Source organism: Neofelis nebulosa, chromosome 8 (assembly GCF_028018385.1).
Source record: "Neofelis nebulosa isolate mNeoNeb1 chromosome 8, mNeoNeb1.pri, whole genome shotgun sequence".
Lineage (NCBI taxonomy): Eukaryota > Metazoa > Chordata > Mammalia > Carnivora > Felidae > Neofelis > Neofelis nebulosa.
In genome coordinates this window covers 127,017,905-127,032,976 of record NC_080789.1, presented here as the reverse complement: position 1 = coordinate 127,032,976, position 15,072 = coordinate 127,017,905, and the positions used below count along the sequence as shown (strand labels likewise).

General features: G+C 43.8%; 1 protein-coding gene across 3 annotated transcripts in view; it reads right to left on the bottom strand.

The window, feature by feature from the left end:
* TRDMT1 (tRNA aspartic acid methyltransferase 1) overlaps positions 1-8,782 on the bottom strand; it is a 93,578-nt gene extending 84,796 nt beyond the window's left edge. For 2 of the 3 annotated variants that reach the window (XM_058681806.1, XM_058681805.1), the window contains exon 1: positions 5,024-8,782. The gene's annotated coding sequence lies outside the window, so the exon portion shown is untranslated. Of the gene's footprint in view, positions 1-825; positions 3,931-5,023 lie in introns of those variants that run through there. The other variant, XM_058681810.1, reaches the window with a different exon arrangement.
* Positions 8,783-15,072: the final 6,290 nt, after the last annotated feature.

Genomic DNA, 15,072 nt, shown 5'->3' with positions numbered 1-15,072 from the left:
GTGAGTTGCCATGCCAAATCCTGTTTAAATTACAGTGTCACACGTGGGGTGCACGGGTGGCTCAGTCAGTTAAGCTGTTGACTCGATTTCAGCTCAGGTCTTGATCTCACGGTTTGGTGAGTTCGAGCCCCACGTCGGGCTCCAAGCTGATAGGGCAGAGCCTGCTTGGGATTCTCTGTCTTGGCCCCTCCCCCTCTCACACTGTTTCTGACTCTCTCAAAATAAATAAATAAACTTAAAAAAATAAATCACAGTGTTGCACAAGATTTAGAAGCATCTCCTTCTTTCTTTCTCTTTCTTTCTTTCTTTCTCTTTTTTTGACTCTTGCCTCCTTATCTTCAAACTGGCTCAAAGTTTGACAGACCCAGATACTCTTTCCAAGTACCATCATCTCCCCTGAGCACATCCCCAGATATCTGGGAAAACAAGAAAAGAAAGACACAGGGAGAACAGGGAAGACGAAATGGCAGGACAGGAAAGAAAAGAACACTATGGTAGAAGGCATTGCCAATATTTATTTTAGTAAAGAATTCTAATATTTTAGAAGTCCCTTTGGGGCACCTGTGTGGCTCAGTTGGTTGAGTATCAGGTCTTGATCTCAGGGTTGTGAGTTCAAGTCCTACACTGGGCTCCACACTAGGGGTGAACTTAAACTAAACTAAAATAAAATAAAATAAAATAAAAGGAGTCCCTTGGGTGGATGGATGCATAGATGAGTATTTAGTCATTATGTTAAGGTTTTGCTACTCTAACTCTACTACGCCAATCAAGCCCATTTGAAAAAATAACCAAATTGATATTAAGAATTATTAGACAAATACCTACCATACCCAATTTTCAAATTCCCAGCAAATTTTGAAAGGTCCATATAATTTTCACAATAGCATCTGGTCACTACAAAAACACATGGAAAAATGAGGCTTACGTGACATTCCAAGTCCAGGTTCATTTTCTTAGTGTACTAAGACACCACCCCCAGAAATACCACAAGACAGACACAGACATCTGGGGCCTGAGTTCAGATCATGGTCTCATAGTTTCACAAGTTCGAGCCCCACGTGGCTTCTGCTCCGACAGTGCTGAGCCTGCTTCAGAGTCTCCTTTTTTCTCTGCCCCTCCCCCACTCACACTCTCTCTGTCTCTCTCAAAACAAACTTAAAAAAAAAAAGATAAAAAAGAAAAAGTTATGCCTGCAATGCAAAAAGATAATTTAAACACAATACATAAAATTTTTTGTTTGTCTCCAAATGAGTTTATTTAAGTACAAGTGCGAATTGTATTTAACAACTGATAAAAGTTAGCAGTTTTTTAACTTCAGCTGAACACCATTTTTAAACACATTTTTAGCTCCCAAAACAATAAGAGAAGTCAGTTCAAGGGTTAATAACGTAAGACAGGAATACTGTAACTCAGTCACTTTAGAAAACAAAAAGCTACCTATGAGGAAAAGATGAATATCTAAAAAAAAAAAAAAAAAAAACAAAACCCTTGCTCACATTTAAAGCTTAACTTTGGAATTATGTTGTGATTTGGGCACGCAGGAGGTTCCCAATTACATTTGCATGGACACACCATTTTCTCCCTGGCAGCGACCACAATTCTGGGGTGATTGAGGAGTGAGAGCCCCCCCAAAGTGGTTCTTTCCCTTTTTACCTTTGATAGGAGTTAAAGCAAGTTTCATGTAAAGTAGCAAGCAGTACAAACCACCTGCCAAGGTGAAATACAACAGTACAACGCAAAGGAAGGGTTCCACAAAGAGTTACATCAAACTCTTACAACCAGCTATGTATCTATGTGGAAGGTATAAACAAGTTGGAGATGGTTGCAGAGGAAAGTTTTCGGAGAAAGTTGCCAGCGTGCTGTGTGGACTGACCTTTCTGCCAAGAAGATCTTTGGGGCTGTTTGCTACTCACCTCGGGTCCAAGGCAAAGAGTGTCTGTCACAGGACCACCTGGGAGTTTAAAACTCTGCTCTCATCCTCCTCTGAGTTCTGGTAGGTAAAGTATTTCCCTTGGACCAGATCTGAGCCATATAGGGGAGAACTTGCTGTTTTAGATTCTGAGGGAGGATGAGCCCCTGGAAAGAAGTTACCACAGCAAAAAGAAGCAGAGTGTATTTCCGAATGACTTCTTGGGACTGTGGAAGACAAATACGAATGCACCTGTGCATGTCAAGGGCACTTTGGGCAAGACAGCCCAATGATGAGAAGTTCCCACAGAAACACCTGCTAGAAAAAGGGCCCATTTCAAACACATGCCCAATGGAGCGGTGTAAACTCTAGATCACCAACAATAGTTGTCAAGAAAGAACTTTCTTTTCCCCTTCACCTCTTCTCAATGAGCCCTAACCCTAACCAGCAAGAGACCTTAGTCAGCAAGGTAGGGAAGGACGAGGAGAAACACTTGGTAAACAGAGAGAGAGGCGGGGAGGGGGAGAGAGAAATTCAGTACTCCCTTTTCCTTGTATCTAGCACACTCAAGCCTGGAGAGGGAAGAAACAGAACTTTAAAGCAAAACTGAAATGTTGATTATGAGGTAGACGCACAGATTATAAATCACTATATTAATTTTCTCTATGAGCAACCATCAGAGAATTGTTTGATTTCATAAGCGTGACCGGAAAAGTCATGGGACCTGAATTTTCATGTGCCAAATGGTCGGGCCATTTCACAAGCTGCCTCCTTGTCTTCTTATTTTCTCCTTCCCTCGACTATTCAGACACATTGCCCCTCTTCAAGCTATCGTTTCATAACGATAACAACACTAATAACAACCCACATTATCGAGTGCTTACCATGTAGCCCTCAACTATGTATTTTATATACATCTCTCACTTCGTCTTCACACGCTTCTGTATTAGCAACACCTTCCTTTTACATTCGAAGAAATGGAGACTTATCCACGGCCTGTGAATTTACCCAGAAGCTGCCATCTTTCCCCGCAAGAATGAGTGAAATGTAGTCCCTCGGTTCAAAGGATAAAAAATATCAGGCTTGCTTTCTTTAATAAAACATATGCGGATCTCTCTCGTCTCATGAGAAAATGAAAACATTCCACTAGAGGAGAATTAGTAGAAAAGTAAACATGGGTATTTTTTGTAATCATAAAATCTGCTGACATACACACTTATTCCAAACTCCTGGATGTCATTATGTCAACAATCACAAAGCCTCCCAACCCAGACACAAAATACCGACAGTCCTAACAACAATATCTCAAATGTGTAATGTTTGACCTTTACAAACTGCATTTTCATATTTTAATCTAATTTTATTCTCACAGCAATCCTCTGAGTAGGGATCATAAATGCTACATTTTTGTTGAGGGAACTAAGATGAAAAGCTTTTAAAAACCGTGATTTACTTAACATCAAAAACTAATACACGACAGAGCCAGCAGTCAAGGAGGTGTATGTCAAAGGGAAGTTGAAATATCAATCCTTTTTTGTATCAACTTCTAAACCACCTCTTTGCCATCAATATCTCTACTCATGATTCTTGATGCTTTGCTTCACATTTTTCAATAATCAAAACACTTCACACATCCTCTTACATATTTTGAATCTCTGACTTCATTCTGATGAGATCATTCGTGGCAATTAACAACGCATATGGTTTTCAGTTAGAAACTGTGGCCTCAAGATGCAAATGAATTGGCAAAGCCAATGGAACACGAGAGTCTTCTAGGATTTTACACACCTGGGTTGAATTTATGTCCTAATATAGAAAGCCGTGCCTTTTCTCACGAGAGTTTATTCTAGAATTTCAGAGCCATGCCAATATATTTCACAGTTCCCTAGTCATCAGATTGCCCTTCCCTGAGAAAGCAAGGTTCTTGCAAGCAATCAGTCCCCCTAATTAAATTCCAGGCTTTTTAATTTTTTAGTCTTGAATTCTAAAAGTTAAAACATTCTTTTCTATTTATTCTTCATTTCCTCGCCTCTCCAGCCACTATATTGTTCATGTTCTTCATGGCCACAAATACTAAGAATTCACTAGCATAGTGGTTCTCAGACCTCAGCCCTCCTCAGAATCATCTGGAAGTCTTATTAAAAAACAGATTGTTGGGCCTCTGCTCCAAAGTTCTGATTCAGTGCATCTGGGGTGGGGACTGATGGCCTTTCCAACGCCAGGTGATGCTGGTATTGCTGGTCTGGGTACCACACTTTGAGAACCACTGGACTAGTGGGTCCCCTTAAAGGGGCCCCTCGGAAAAGCACCCAGGCACTAAGCCTCATGAATCACACAAATGGTGCTTCAGTGCCCTCGCCTCACGCTGAAGGCTCCTATCTGGAAGAAAAAGAAATGGTTGTCATGACTCATTGTCTTTTTCAGGCTTTTCCAGCCACAAAATTAAAAACAGAAAAGGGCTGCATTAAAAGCAAAATGAAAACGGCTAAATTTTGAGACTCCCAGCACGATTTCTGGGGTTAGAACAAAAGATGTAATGAGGACCCAGGTAAGCCCTGTGCTGACCACACTGAAGGTTGGAGCCACAAAAATTACCAGGCAAGACACCTGGCTCCCGGTTTTCTTTGCCTGTAGGAAGTTCTCCCATATCGTTCTCCAAACACATTATAGGCCTATAACTCTTTGAATTAATTCATTTCTTCTGCAACTTCTTTACTATATTTTAATGCAGAGAAATATCAATTGTCAATAAATACTGTTGGAACATCTTTCAGGTAGACAGTTAACCTGAAAGGAGAAGCGGGCAAAGGCGTTTCCTTCAAGTTCCTTTATTTTCATAATTATCATCTCCAGACGACTCTCAGTGGAGACTTTAAGTCCAGTTTTTCATCTCCTTGAGGGAAAACTAAGGCATTTTAGGTTACGGTGCAAAGTACCTCAGTATTTTGGTTTACTTGCCAAAAGTACAACCAGTCTTTTGAATAACAGTGTTGCGTTAAATAACAAAAAAGTAACCAACAAGAGATGTTGTTAATATAAGATATAACACTTCTGCTTAGAAAATAGGCTTTAGTTCTACATTTAATATAGCAATATATTGCAAGAACTACTGACCTTTTACTCTGATCACCACTGAGTCCGTTAAATTTCAAAACATGAGCCAGCCAGCGAATGAATAATATGCTACTGAGTAATAAACCCATGCCATCCAAATGAAGCTTTTTCTGTCCCTGTCCAAAGAAAAAGGAAAACAGAAGCATAATGGTAAGGTCACCGAAAACACAGATTTTGAAAGAAGTCGTTCTGTACGAGCATGAGTCACCAAAACTATTTCCTTAGTGATAAAAGTTGTCAGAGCAACCCAGAGGCCTCCCTACACTAACAAGTACATGGGCAGTGTGTTGAGTTTCAAACCCACCAGTCATTTCCTTTACTTAATTGCTAACTGCTCTTCACCGGCTGCATTTGGGGCCTGTGTTTTATGCAGTCACCCGGCAACTAGTTATTATGCTATCTTTTATCAGGGAGAACAAAACAGTAAACTTCATATTTCCATGGATTTCAGGGTAAAAGTCGATGTTATTTCACCAAAGCACTTTGAACCTTGGGTGGGGGCGTTATGAAACGGCTGAACTAGATCTCAATGTGGCAGCACAATCATGCAAGACTGAGAGAGAAAAAGATTGAGCAGAGAAGAGAGAAGTATTTTGGGTGCCCCCTGCATGCAAGGAAGGTGTTTTATTCATTTCTGTGTCCTTTGCACATAACGGGGATTCTGGCACATACTAGGACTCAAATATGTGGAAGGAAGAGGGTCACTGGTTGTCTTCAGAATAATCCAATCTATTAAAGTAATTGTGCCACTACGGAGTTAAGATTTCATCCGGTTTATAATACTCACATGCATTCTTTTCCTCTTGGATCTACAATGGGACTTTCTTGCCCTTGCCCTTGTACATGTGTGATGCTTTAAGGATGCTCTATTTTAAAAGAACTGATGCTGATGAGCATTACTTGGAAAAACCTGATATGCAAAAGCGATAAGATTATTATTGCGCAAGAAATGTTTTACCTGGGTAGTAAGCTTATACGTATCCTCAGTAACACTGTTTAGTCTGGCCTTGAGAATCTTGGTTGTCAGGTAATCACTGAATCTCCCATATTTCAAAACTCTCCCATTATTCTTGGCCTATGCAATGTTAGTACCCCAAACGTTAATAAATCTCCCTAAAATTCAAACCAACAAGACAGTAAGTCAAAGATGCTCTTACTTACAGAGGCTACGTGTTCCAAAAACGTTGGTTCATTTCTTCTCCACCAGCAATGTGGTTGAGGATTTTCATTCTTGTAATTGTACGCAGGAGTCATATGCCATAACTATCAAATCATTCTGGTAGGCTGACTCAGAACTAAAAACTGAGATCTCCACAGAAAGTCCCTGAAAATGTCCATGGTCATCCTGATGATTCATTAAGGGCACCATATTCTCTGAATCAAAGAGTGTTCTGTTGCTGCATCAGAACAGGAACAAAAGAAATCCAAAGAGATAGGACAGATAACATGAAAAGAACGCAAAGGGTCTTGGGCACATCACCAATTGTAGTGCAAAAATACCACAGTGTGTGAGGTACTGCCTTACAGTGAAGTTTAGAGTGTGGGATCTGGAGCCAGAAGTCCTGGGTTCAAATCCCAGGTCTGCCACTTCCTGGCTGTGTGAGCTTGAGGAAGCTACTTAACTTCTCCGTGTCTCAGTTTCTTCATATGTATAATAGGGCTGTTGAGAGAATTCCGTAAGTTTATACATGGCAAATAAGTTTACACTTGGCATATAGTAGGCACTCAAAATAAGCAACGTCTCATGATTACCATTAGTTTTCCAATCTGGGCCAGACTCCAATTTTAGTAATGATATCATGGTATGTCTGGTTATTATTATCATTGTTTAGAGTCCACTAGTCAAGAACTGTGAAAAACAATCCAGAGTCAGCAAAACGAAAACTGTGATCTTGACATGTAAATCTCTCTGCACTATATTCTGCTCACACATGTCAAAACTCCCGAAGTTCTGGAGATGACAGATGAAGAAATTACAATACTGTATCAGAACAATTTGTCATGATTTATGACATGACGAAAACATATTTAATCTATATTAAGCTCAAATTCCATAATATTTTTGTACTTATTCCATATATCCACACGTGTCCCATTAGAGGGCATGTTTCCAGTACTTAGCTAATCAGAAATACAAAATCTTACTCAATATTTTGGAAACCATTGCAGTAGAATTATGGAGAAAGCTGTCAACTCAAAATGGTCTTTCTTAGTTATTTGTCATAAATTTAGTGGGTTTTCTTAATCTTTTGCCTTACATAGTTTTATCATTATGCCATCTTATATTTCCTTCCATTTGCATTTAGGGTTACTTTGATTTATGTGTTTACTGTTTTTCTATTTCTTTGTCTTTTGAGTTTCATTTCTAATCTCTACAAATCATAATGATCTTTGTCAGCACATGTAGAGACCAGTGTTTTATGGGGCATATTTTAAACACTGAGTTTATCAAACATATCTAAAAGTAAATGCAATAGTCATTGTTTCTGAAGAAAATAATTTTGCTGGCAAAGTGAATGTGATATACCAGAAATAAAACATCTCCACATTTTTGGAAGGATTGGTCAATTAATCAGTCAGTTTTGAGATAAGTGGGATAGAGTTCTTTGATTGGTCTCAAATATACAGGAAAGACATTGTGGCTATCCAGATAATCAATATACTTCTGTTCCAACCTCACAGGTTACCACAAAGACAAATCAGAACTTGAAAAAAATTTTTTTCAGTTCTTGAAAAGAAAACCGTGCTACTCAACTGTTACTATCATTAGACCATTAATGAAATATCTCCTGAAAAAAAAAACTTCCGCCCCTCAGGAACTAGGTGACCTCAAAATAGGCAGAATGACTTCCCAAGATGTCAATGCGCTTGGCAAATGTTCTGGTGGTGATAAGACCTTCTCTATCCTGAAACATGGGAAAAACATTATTACAGGCCACAAGCGAATACTGCTTGTTTTCAGGTAGTCTCACTTGGCCAATACCTAAACTCTGACAGTATCATTTAGGTCTCTTTCAAATAAGGTCTGGTTTTTATAACTGGGCTGGTTTTGTTCTGTATTTTGGATCTAGTGAAGCAATACGGAAAATCTAGCTTCACGCATTTGTCTCACATCAACTTGAGTTTTTTGCACTAGGTTTTCCCTCCATCTGTTAATTAATGTCTTTCTCTCCCTCCTACATACTCACCACCTTCTGTCTCCTTCATCACAGACTGTACATTAGACTTTGATGAAGCTGTAAGTAATAAATAGCTCTAGGGGGAGACTATGATCTGCTTTTATTTCCCCCAAAAAGATTCAGAAAGATTTCTAGGAATGTGTCTTAAAGCTTTTTCTCTGAACTTTAGAAACTGTTCTAGAGGGTACTAAAGAAGTCCCCAAGTTTACAAATCTGTGGAAACCAGACCAACATACTCAAATCAGATAAGGAACAATATAAGGTCATTGATATTAACTCATATGAACAGGCTAGAAGGGCCATAAAGGGTAAAACGGCATGATCCAGCTTATATCTCACCTTCCTCTTGTGGTTTTATGTTATTGTTTTTTAAAGTTTATTTATTTAGGGGCACCTGGGTCGCTCACTCGGTTAAGCATCCGACTTTGGCTCAAGTCATGATCTCGAGGTTTGTGGGTTCAAGCCCTATGTCGTGCTCTGTTTTGACATCTCAGAGCCTGGAGCCTGCTTCGGATGCTGTGTCTCCCTCTCTCTCTGCCCCTCCCCTTCTCCTGCTCTGTCTCTCTCTGTCTCTCAGCAATAAACAAATGTTAAAAATTTTTTTTAAAAAAATAAATAAAGTTTATCTATTTTGAGAGAGAGAGAGAGAGAGCAGTGGAAGGGCAGAGAGAGGGAGAGAGAGAGAATCCCAAGCAGCACAGAGGCTGACAAGGGGCTCAGTCTCACGAACCGTGAGATCACGACCTGAGCCAAGATCAAGAGTCAGACGCTTAACCAACGGAGCCACCCAGGTGCCCATGGGGTTTTACTTTACATCAACTACAGAAGGGAAGATACTTCCAGGTAAGAGGATACAAGTGAATTCTCTTTCACCTGAGATTAATTTCCCACCACATATACTTCTGTGTATACCACATCCATTCTCTCAGTTCCTGTCCAGAAAGTTCTGAGCCCTTTGACAAGCATGTCTTCTCTCTAACTTCATGGTCTGGAACAATCATCCCCCTGTACCATCACAGGACACCCACCTCTCCCCCTTCAAGGGCAGTCTCCTTTTACCATTCACCTGATCTATGGCAAACAGCCCTCAAATCACTCTCCTCGATTCATCCCCCAGATGCCACAACAGTCTTCCTAAAGCACAGCCACAACCATGCCTTTCTCCCAGGCACAAATGGCAGTGAATTCTCACTGCCCACCACATTAATTATAAACTCCTCTCTCTCTGGCATTTCATCCTCCAACGCATGGTTCCCTATTAGCTTTTGATGCCCTTTCTCCCCTACAACAGCTCCACAGTCGTGCTATACTGGGATTCTAGTCTTCCCTCAATGCCCCCCCGAAACCCTGCCCTCTATGCGATTTTTTCTTAGTGGGGTTCATCAGTTTCGAACATTCTTTCTCTACCACGATAAGCTATAAAAATTGTACCCATTCTTCAAATACCACCTTTTCTAAATATATTTTCTTGTCTCCCCCAAGGGGATATGATCGTTCCTCCTAAAGCCCCTAGTATTTCATTCCTATCTCTATGGGAGCACTCACCACATTCCACTCTGCATTACAGATCTTTATGTGGTTCCTAATGCTTTTACAAGGCTAGGAGCTTCCTGGAGCCACAGGCACTTTCTTACTGACCTGAACTAACAAGCATTGCAGAAAGTGTAGAAAATGAGGACACCTGTCTGTTGAATGGAATCTGAGAAAAGGCCTGAGCATGGGGAAATGTGGTATATTCGTGGAACAGAGAGCAGCTTAGGGCCCCCCTGAAACTGCTGTCCGGGGAGGAGCAGTGGAAAGAAGGATGGATGTTCACACCGGGCATGGCTTTCCAAGGACACAGTTGAATGTTATGAGCCTCAGCCTCTTCCTTTAAAAAGGTTTTATTTATTTTTGAGAGAGAGAGAGAGAGAGAGAGAGAGGGAGAGCACAAGCAGGGCAGGCGCAGAGAGAGAAGGAACAGAGGATCTGAAGCAGGCTCCATGACAACAGCAGAGAGCCTGATGTGGGACTCGAACTCATGAACCTCAGGTGAGACCATGACCTGAGGCGAGGTCAGGCGCTGACCTTATTGAGCCACCCAGGTGCCCCAAGCCTCAACCTCCTTTGCAGCAAGACTTCTGTTTCCTTTGTCATCTTTATTACAAACTGTAATTCCTTCCTTTGTCCCTTTACCTGAGTATTGCATCTCTGGGTCACGTATGTGCCCACACAACTCAAGTCTACATCCCAACCAAGGGTGCCTGCATTGCACCTGCCTTGCTCACTTTCCTCAGTGTTGAGTGGAGCTCCTGGCACATGGTAAATATTCAATAAATGTATTTTGAGAAAGTGGATGAAATCTGTGGATCATAATACACTGTAGAAATTAAATACAGTCACACGTAAAGTCACTAGCACAATGCTTGAACATTGAATAGAATACTAGAACATTGAATAGAATACTAGAACTAGAACATTGAATAGAACACTACAATATTAGCCTCATCTCTCCCTTCTTTCCTTCCTTCCCTCTTCTGTGAATGGCTCATGCGTTAATCCATGCACTCAACAAATGCTCCAGGCTTCTCTAGGCACTGAAGATAGGCTAGTGAACCAAAGAGAGAAAAATCTCTGACCTCATGGAGGGCATTCTAATGAAGGAACGAGTGATTCACTTTGGGTCTTCAGGGAGTCTTGAGAATGTAGTTATTAAGAAGAGGTTGTGGCTCGAAGACAGACACGTTGGGAGGGGCGCGCAGAGCCTGGGGGTAGGACAGCCAATTCCAGCATCGCAGGGGTGAGACACAAAATGACTCGGATGAGTGACGGCCACAAAACCGAGGAGTGGATACAGGAAACAACGAGCCAGGACGCCCCCTGGATCCGAGTGACCTAAGAGTAAGCAGTGGCCATGGTGATGACGGTTTCCAATCCGGGTAACGTGCCGTGTTGCCCTGGACTGGGAAGTTAGGAGGGGAAGCCGTTGGGGTTGGGGGGTTTCAGGGTGTGAGACGAGCTGTGTCTGCTTTTGGATATGATGCTCTGAAGAGACGGAAAGATGGAAAGAAATCGAGGTGAAAATGTTTAACTCTCAAAATTAACGATCTAGGGAGCGAGTGAAAACCAAACTCCCTTCATATCTACTAGGAACCACTGTTCCATCCCCTGAATAACAGAAAGCATCATAGTCTCAGCACCTGTCAAGCTCCTTTCAGAGTCCTGCTACTTCACAGCGTAATCTGATAATTAACCTGCCTCTTCAGTTCCTGGAATGCAGAAAGGCCCTAAATAATATGTATGAATTGAATTGCTTGATAGTAAGCAAGATCTCACCCTCGAGGAAGGCGGAGAGAAAAGAAAAGTGCATTTGGAGTCTGAAAGGCCCCAGGAGGAAGTCTTGCCCCCTCTCTCCCTCCTCTCGTAGTCACGTAGTCACGGGGCCATGAGCAAATTGTTAGCCCGCCTCTCAGACTCCTCAGCTGCAAAATGCACAATCAAACCCACCTTGCAAGAGGCTGAGAGAGCATCAAGTAAAATGCATGCAAAGTTCCCATCACCCAGCAGGCACAAAAATTAAAGCGCTGATGACATTATTGAGTATTATTATCTTTGTTACCACGCCTTCTTGGCGTTGCCAGGTTTCTCACGTCTCGCTTTATCCACCTTCTCGCTTCTCACATTCCATGCAGGCGATCCTGCTAGCGGCTGTCCTCCTGGCATGGCCTCCCGCCAGCCAGCTTTCCGAAAGCCCCCACGGGCCCTAAGCTCGTCTGCACATGGCTGGCTGGTCCGTCAGTTCAAATCGCCCCAACTCAACTGACATCACCACAGCTTGCAAATTCCAAAATCGCTGTGAGTGCTTTAGATTTGGTCATGTTTACGCCTGGTCTACAAGTTCTACGGCGGTGTCCTTCTTTATCCACGACCGGCACCATGTTTGAAGCAGCTTCAAGGTCTGGCATTTGAACACACCACTGAGAGAGGCTGGCGTGGCCCTCAGAAAACACATATGAAGTGAGAAAGCTACGTCTGCATACTGTTTACTTCCAAAAGGTGACTGGGAACGCGGGGTGCAGAGATAGCAGGATTACTTGTCACCCTTGAGAAAGGTGGTTCAGACAGAGGGCTCGCCCACACGCATGACTGGCCCACTGGCTGAGGCACTGCACGAGGCACACGTATCTCTGAATGAAGCTGATTCTCTCCTAAGTCTCACGCGTTCTACATGAACGATTAAAGTGTTTTTGTAATCTCCACTTTTCCACGCCCTACAGTCCGCCGCTAACTATGGCAATTTCTAATAGGAAGGACATACTGGATATTGCATATCTGTGTGTGTGTGTGTGTGTGTGTGTGTGTGTATGCATGCATTCTATGCCAAATGCTACGGATGGATAGTTTGTGCCCTCATCTCCAATGCAACCCTATATGGAGACAGAGCCTTTGGGAGGTAATTAGGTTTAGATGAGGTGTTGATGGTGGAGCCCCCATTATGGGCTTAGTGCCCTTTTAAGAAGTGGAAGAGACCACAGTTTGTCTTGGCTTCGCCACATGACGACACAGCAAGAAGGCAGCTCTCTGCACAGGAGAAAGCAGGTCCTTATCAGACACTGAATCTGCTGGCACTTTGATCTCGGACTTCCTGCCTCCAGAACTGTGAGAAATGAACGCTTGTTGGTTAAGCCACACTGCCTACGGTATTTTGTTATAGCGCCTGAGGTAAAACAGCCAGAGAACATACCACGGTCCTGCCCGCAAATACAGATCACAGACGGGTTAGAAAGGAGAAGGGGTACCCTCGAAATGATGAGGAAGGCCAGAGTCCACCCCAGAGGAAGTCACCATACCCCGAGGAATTTGCTGTGGTCACCGACAGGGCACTCTGCCACACCACACCAGAGCCTTGCCCTCATTTTCCATGGTGAGTCAGTCAGCAAGCAGCACCACCTCATTGCCCTGGGATCAGCATTTTAGGTGGGAGTAGGGCCCACCCTCGCCTCCTCCCCTGGGGAGATGGCTTTTTTCTCATCCTAAAAATGCCAGGCGCACTCACAATGGTGACATTTGCTGAGCAATGGCTTGGATCAAGAGCTCTCATGGAGCAAGAATAAAGGAAACCCACAGCAGGGGAGCTATGCAGCAAAGGTCCTGCACCTTGACCTTGGCTGTGCCACTTGCCAGAGCTCTCTGAAATGAGGTCAACAAAATATTACCTAGCAGAGGCTTGTACAGAGAAGCTGGGATAAACCCTTAATTTGGTCCCAAACTATTTTTCTTAAATGCCGGGTAACCTCCAGTACCACACCCACAGCCTTCACCCACCCTCCCACTCCCCCCAGAAAAAGGGGGAAGGATTTCACCACTTTTCTCCAAACTATCCACTATAGACTTTTACGGTGGTTTTGCAGTGAATCCATCTGGTACTCAATGTGTCCTCTAAACACACAACAACAACCACAACAAAATTCCATGATGTTTCAATTGCTGCTTAATTAACCACAGTAAGACTGTCAGGCCTTTCCTCCCTTCATCTCCCTTTGGGGGTAAGTACTGTATTCTGCATTTACTAACACCGCAATGATGGCCCTTTACCTAGAAAGATTTGGGCGGCGGAATTCGACACTCCCTGGTGCCCTGGACCAGAAGGTTTTTGCTCTGTTTGCTCTGTAGACAGTTTTATCTCCGTCACTGGAAGACCAAATGCACTAATTCTTCTTGGAAAATAGGCCAAAAGGACCGGTGACATTTCCCAGACAAGTCCCCAGAATCCCACAATGTGCCTCGCTGAACCAAAATGAACACATAAATCTATTTCCCCCAAACATTCTGTCATTTGAGTTATATAATTGCCTTTCATTAATCAGGTCGGAGCTTTAAAGCAACACCTAATTAATTCTATAATTGGCACAGATTATGCCTTTAATGACTTCCACTATAGCAGAAAAACCAATGATCTCTCAATTTGATTTTGAAACTACGGACGGACGCCGGGTTTCCTCTTTCACCCAGAACTTTCAGATCTTGTTAAAACTCGGGTGTGGTTTCACGGGGGTGGGGGGGGGGCACTGAGGGGAGCCCAGAGGGAAGGGTGGGAGGGAACTTTGCAAGAAAACCCTTCCCCGAGTGCGTTCGTGATGCCAGAGACCGGTGTTTGGCAGCTCTCTGGGGTCTGCAAGAAGTTTCCTGCTAATGGGAAATCCGCGCATTTGGAGCAAAATCGGGCTTGCGCGAGTTCTTAACAACTTAGGGGTGCTCTAGGATCCTCGCGGGCGAACCGCACACAAGAAAGAGGAGGCCCGACTAGAAGTTGGGTAAAACTTAGAACCAACAGGGCGTGCGCGGCCCGAGGAGACTTGAGTCAATCTCGTCTAACGGTTTCCCGAACCGCTAGGAGCCCTCAACCTCGGCGGGCAGCAGGGCTCGGTGACTCACTGCCAGTGACTCAGCGACCCCACCCCTCTCGCCCCCCCCCCCCGCCCCTCGGGCTTTCCTCGGCCGCAGCCTCGAAGCTCAAGCCGTCCAAAGCCACACCGAGCCCGTTAGGTCCCTGAACCTAAGGAACCCCCACGACAAGAGGCTGGAAAGATTCGTGGGCCAAAGCGGGCGGTGCGCCAAGCCTGCTCGGGACCCCAGCTCCGTGTCCTGGGCTGTGCGCGCCCCCAACTCCCGCTCCAATCTCAGGCGTTCTTTGTTCCTTTCTCCACGCCTTCCAAGCCTCGGGATCCCCCCCCTCTTCCTGCCCCTTTGCCCGCGGGTCTCCCCACCCACCAGCCCCGAGCAGAACACTGGCCTGCAGCGGAGCGCCCCTCCCACCCGCCCGCCTCCTCCCAGGCCTCTTTGGCCCAGTGCCTGGGGACCCCTCAGGTCCGGTCCCGGGCAGGGTTCCCT